The sequence below is a fragment of the Plecotus auritus genome (assembly GCF_963455305.1).
Source record: "Plecotus auritus genome assembly, chromosome: 1".
Taxonomy (NCBI): Eukaryota; Metazoa; Chordata; class Mammalia; order Chiroptera; family Vespertilionidae; genus Plecotus; species Plecotus auritus.
Window position 1 is genome coordinate 33,715,706 of NC_137770.1, and position 6,558 is coordinate 33,722,263.

Sequence of the window (6,558 nt, forward strand, 5' to 3'; positions counted from 1 at the left end):
TTTTTTTTTAGAAACCCCATACTGTTTTTCATAGTGGCTGTACCAGTTTACATTCCCACCAGCAGTGAACGAGGGTTACTTTTTCTCTAGAACTTCTCCAACACTTGTTATTACCTATCTTGTTTATGGAATTTCTAACAGGTATGACATGGTATCTCACTGTAGTTTGTTTTTTTAACTGGCATCTGCTCATTATAAAGAATTCAGTAAAACATGCTGAAATCCCTAGGTGGAAGTAAAGAAAACAACCCCAATCCCACTAGCCAGAATAACCAATAACATTAGGTGAACATCATTTTGGACAACTTACTATGCAAATATAAAAAAAGAATGAACCGGTGGGTAGAGATACTTTTATAAAACCATAACAATCATATTTCGGATACAATTTTAAAATGAATTTTTCTTGAATTTCATAAAAGAAAAAGAAAGAAAAGTTGATGGAATTGCTGAATTCATATAAATATTTCCTCTAGACAAGAGATACTTCCCCTAAAATATCCTTTCAAGATTAAAAAAAAAGAAACTGTGAGAACATTAAAGGTTGAAGTCATTATGATTTTTTCCAGGGACATATTTTCATTTTTGTTTGTGTAGACTGACTTCTTGCTGTGAAAGATGAGTTTGTTGGCCCAGCCACCCTGGCATGAACACGCAGTTCTGAAGATACTGAAGTCCTTCTATACCAGTTAGTAAATGCCAGCCACTGGATTCTCCCCAGGGCTCTCCCTCTCTCCTGGCTGCCCCTTTCCACTGCCAGGGCCAACCCCAACCCCCACCTCCCCGAAACCCAGAGCTACAGGGGAAAGGCGACTGTGGTCCCATCTCCCAGTAGCCTTAAACACCCACCACTTCTCCCCAAGCAGCATAGTTTCCATCTGTTTTATATAATAGCCTCAGGTAAGGTTTTGTTTGCAGAAAGTATTCAGTGTGAAAACCCCCCCTCAGGCCCTTGCAAGTTTGCACAGTCCGGGGATTTCGGAGAATGGAAGTCCTTCTCCCAAACACATTAGCTCCTTATGAAGTCAAGTGCACAGCTGCATCCTGGTGTAATTACCTTGCATCCAAATGGGCGACAGACACAGGCCTGCGGGTATGGAGACAACTGAGCCAGCTCCAAATCGGATGCGGCAGAAGGTGCTGGAGCCCAGGTTCAAGTGGAGGCGGCAGGAAGGGAATGGGCTTTGCTCCGTGCCCAGCCCTGTGCCTGGTGCTCACAATCCAGATCCTCTCCAATCCTTTGCTCCCTTCTCTTCCTCCCTCCTTCCCTTCCTTCTGGATTTACTGAGCACCTGTCTATGCCAGGGGCTGGGTTCAAAGGCAAAGCTAGCATCCCCAAGACCTCACAGCCCCGTGAGAACATCATCTAGAAAATATATCTGACTGGGGTGGGTGCAGAATGCAGGGGGAGCCCTAAGTGACTCTGGGAAGGTTCTCCAGTGGAGTTAAAGCTGAGCTGGGATTTGAAGGATGAGGAAGGGCATTCAAGGTGGAGGGAACTGCATGTGCGAAGGCAGGGAGGCAGGAAGGCAGGAAACAGCCAGCCTGGTCTGGGAACTGTGGGAGGGCAATGGAGCCCAGGTCCAGGAAATCTGCTGGGTGAGGTTGGGGTCCTAGAGCCCATTACCTGGACCCTCTGCCTCCTTGACCTCCTTTGCTCCTGGCTGCCTGGACAGGAAGAGGGCCCCACCTACCTGCACAAAAGGAGGCTTTGAAGCTGGAGAGAGGGAGTAAGGAAGGAATACAGCATGGCAGCCAGGTGGCAGCTGGGGGAGCCGCCTGTGAGCTGGGCTGAGTTGAGGGGGGAGGTGGGCTGAGTTGAGGGGGAGAAACCTCTACTCCCCCTCTCTGAGCCTCAGTTTTGGCATCTAGAATATGGGCACAACAACCCAGTTGCCGGCTCCTGTCAACCCAGGTGCTCCAGGAAGCAGAGACCCAGGCCTTATTTGTTCCCAGAACCCGATCAAAGTCCCAAAAGGAGGGGTCTATTTCCAGGGGCTGCTACTCCGATGACTACAGACTGGCCTAAACAAAGAGGAACATGTGCTCTCCCCATTCTGGGGCCAGAATCTAAATTCAGGGTGTCTGGGGCTGTGCTTCCTCAGAGGGTCCCAGGGGAGGGTCCTTCCTGCCCTTTCAGCTTCCGGAGGCTACTGGCCACATCCTTTCAATCTTCACTGTGGCCCCGCCCCTTGTTCATGTGCCCACTCTCACGTGATCACGTGGTCAGCCCCCTTGAGACCTTGGGTGGTCTCTGTTTCTGGGGTGCCACCTCCCTGGTTGGCTGTCTGCCCCTGCTCCCACACCTGTTAACAGTCCCTTTGCCAAAGTCCTTCCAGAAAATTGTTTGTCCATGCCATCTCTTTCCTGCTGGGACTGTGATGGTGGGACTGAAAAGAAGACAGGAGCAGTGGCCGATCCAGAGTCCATGCAAGAGGTCCAGAGGGGCCTGTGCAGTACCTTCTGAAAGGTAACCAGGTGTCTATCTCATTGTAGTTTTGCTCCATACTTCCCTGACAGCTAATGAAGTTGAGCATCTTTTCATATTCTGTTGGACATTTGTATATTTTCTTGGGGGAAGTGTCTGTTCATGTCCTCTGCCCATTTTTAAATTGGATTGTTTGTTTGGTATTGAGTTGTATAGGTTCTTTATAGAGGATGAATATTAACCCTTTGTCAGCACTATTGTTTGCAAATATCATCTCCCATTTGGTTGGCTTCTTTTTTTGTTTTGTTGGCAGTTTCTTTAGCTGTGCGGCAGCTTTTTAGTTTAATTTAGTCCCATTCATTTATTTCTCAGACAGTGCTATTTTTAAGAGAGGATGCTCCAGAACCCTGGCCCAGAATATTTCTCCAAATCATGAAAGTTTAAATAGCATTCAAGAATCTCATTTTTAATATTATCACAAAACACACATTATATGCCAATGAATTCCAATGGAATAACGAAATGCTTATTTGCATACATTTCATTGTCTTTCTACATAGCAGACTCATTTGGTAAATCAAGGCTTGACCCCCAATCGCATCTCCTAGTCCCGATATGAGGCCAGTCCATTTCACAGGGGATCTACTGAGGAAATAGTAAGGGTGAAAAAAGAGTCAGGGAAGTGAGGGAAGGAGAGAAGGAGATAGAGAGGGGAAAGAAAGGAAAAGAAAGTAGGAGGAAGGAACTCCTCTCCTCATTTATTCAGATTGGTCTGGTACCTACCATCTCCTCCAGTCCCTCATTCACACTGACTCCTCTAGGAAGTCAGCCCTCTGCTGTTGCAGGCATGTGTATAGGAAGAACACAGGATATTTTGTCAGAGATTAGAAACAGTCATCTCAGAAAAGTGGCTTTCTGGGTTGTACTGAAGGAACCCAATTCTCCTCACCAGATAACACCACTGGAAGGGATGGAGGAAAGAAACCCTGGGTCTGTGATGTCCCTGTCCCTCCCCTCACTGGGACTGGTACCACAGGCCAGACGAGCTTCTGGCAGAATTGAGTGCTGGGAAAGCCTGTAATAAATCAGGTCTGTCTTTACTAGCCAGGGGTTGCTATGGGGATAGGAATACACTGTAGGTTTTAAGAGATGTAATTTTCTGTGATTCACTGTGTATTTTTAGCCATTTTTCTTCCTGTATTATCTCCCTATGGCAATTGCTTATTAATGTTGGTCTGCACTAAGGTTGGACTAAATGGCCCGTTCTCAGCAGTGATGGAAACCCTGGAGATCAGTAAGTACAAAAGGGTTATGGCCCGTGGACTTAAGGGTAGCCCAGGAGAACAATGGGACTGGTTCAGGACACAAATTAACTAACTTGGGTCATGTCACATCACGAGTCAGAGGGAAACCAGGACCGAGGTTTCTGAACAAGGAACTGTAAAAACAAAATCCTTCTGTTCATTGAGCTCATCTAACTACTGTTCGTTATTATTTTCTTTTCTTTATCTATTTCTGTTTTCCGTTCTCTCTTTCATTTCACTCGTGTGTGTTTTTTTGTGTGTATGTGTGTGTTTTTTCAAAATTTGGAGGAGGGACTGAGAGAAGGTGAAAATTCAACCAGTCTACTTGGCTATTTACTAATAATTGTATCAGGAGTCTTCCCATTTCTGGCAACAGAAAACCCATCCTAAACTGTTAAAGCAGAAAGAGAACTTACTGTCTCTTATAACTGAAAAGTCAAGGATTCTGGGCTAGTCTCAGGCACAGCTGTGTTCAGGACACCAGATGACATCATCAACATCTGGACTCTGTCTCACCACGTTCTACTGATGTGTTGGTGCTTTGGCTGCAATAAGACAAAACTCAGCTAATGGAGACTTCAAAAAAGTGTGATTTGTTATTCTCACATAAGAAATCCAGAGATAGGTTTATTTTTCTCAGACAACAAGAATAGGCATAAATGACATGAGTATGCTTATTCTCACAGCAGCTCAGTAATATTATCAAGAACCCAGCCTTTTCAGTTCTGCTCCAACCTCTCTAGGGTCACAGAAGGACTGCTCCATCTCCAGGCATTTGAAGCAGAAAAAAGAAATAGTTGCATCTGATTCTTTTATTCAGAAATGCAAATCCTTCCCCAATGCCCCCAGCTGATCTCTGCTTCCAAATGATTGGGCACATCAGTGTCACATGCACATGTCCAGTGAGGAGGCTAGGAAAGCATGTTTTTAGGTTTTTCTGGACCCTTCAGTAGAGGCAAGTTTTGTTTTAGTTTTATTTTCTCCATATAATAGAGAAATGTGGGGTGCCTCTGCCTTTCATTCACAGGGTCTGATTGGTTGCTCCATTTTGTCATTTCCTAGCCAGGAGGAGAGAAAATAGAAGAGAAGAGCAAGGAAGGATGTGATACATAAATTGCACTCATCACTTCTACTTCTCTCCTGCTCATATTCCATTGGCCAGAGTCTAATCACATGATCGCAACTAGCTGCAAGAGAACCTGGGAAGTGCAGAATTTGGGTATCCACATGTCTAGCTAAAACTTGGGGAGATTTGTTTCTAATATGAAGGATGGGGGTTGTATTGCAGGAAAATTAGCAACCTCCTCCAAAGTAGTTATGGGAGAAAAGGTTTGAATGAGTATTGTGTTAGCCAGCCAACTATTACGGCTTCTTCCTCAATCTCAAGGGCCTTAGCTTTGTGGAGGTAAAACAGTTTCAGCATCACCAGCCTCACACCCTGCCTTGTTCAAGCTCATTAATAAAAAAGCCCAACATCTTTGCAGCTACTCTGGCCAGTCTCATTATATCTCCGTGGTTCTGATTGGGTCTCCTGCCCATCCCTGAACCAAGAAGATGCATTGCAATGATCTGATTAATCATACCTAAGTTACTTGCTCCAGCAAATCACCAAGACCCTTCTGGGCTTTAGTTTGCTCATCTGTAAAATGACATAATAATAGAACCTGCCTCACACAGTTGACAGAAGAGTGCTGTGGATGGCCATTGTCCATGAATGCATCCTCACTTGACTACTGATCAGACTCACCTTAATAATGTCATTTTAGAGGACAAGACCTCTAAAAATCAAAGAAAAGGTTATTGAATATTTCATCTTATAGTATATTTCAAAGTAAAAATATTTATTAAGCACTTGTGAGGTTCCTGGCACTGTGCTTAGCACTTGACATACATTCTCTAACTCCCACAGCAACTTCATAGAAGAGTCACTTTCACTATTTTTATTGAACAGATAAGAAAATTTAGTTCCTTACCAAGCACAATAGTGGAGTCACACACCTAGGACTAACTCTGAACCCCCACACACTGCTCCCTCTTTTTGTATAAAAATAAGTAACACCACACATGTATGGAGTCACGGAAATCTTGCTGGTGATGGCAGACATGAGAGAGCTCCGCTCAAACCTCCCTTTGAGAAAGAGAACCTGCTGCAAGGAGGGCAGTGAGCTGACAGCCTCCAGCCACAGCAGCTTCAGGATCCCTGCGACGTTCACACTGAGGCCAGCAGGGGTACTAAAGCCGGCTCTCAGCAGCCTGGCCAAGACTTTCTTGGAGCTGTGCTATATAGTTGAGGTTCTTGCCCTCCCTCCTTTGGCAAGCGTCAGGCTGCATTGTTGCCTGAAGGCTCTCCTCTCCTCCCCTTCCTCCCTCCCCCTTTATCCTTCCCAGGTGTTCTCCCCAATATAATTATTGCATACCTAATTCTATCTTGGCATCTGCTCCTCAGAAGACCCAAATGACACACTTCTTAACCCTGCCTCGCCTTACTGCATGGACTAACCACAGGTATGTATGATTCAAAAGACTCTTGAATGTCAAAGAATAAGAAGAAATGAAAATAATAATTCAAAATTTGGGGGTGGGGAGCATCTAATGTAGACCCATGAGGAGACTCCTGGCCTGGAACTTAGTAATTGGAGCCTCCTTCTCTACGCAAGTTTCTGAACAGAGGAGAGAACAACAGCCATTGCTGATTTCAACAGGACAGAAACCCAGCTGCATTGGGTGTGTTGGTGGCAGAGGGCGGGAAGGGGCTGAAACTTGCCTGGAGTCACACCACAGGGTCCCAGAGAGATGTCACTCCTTCCAATTCTCCCTTCCAAGCTC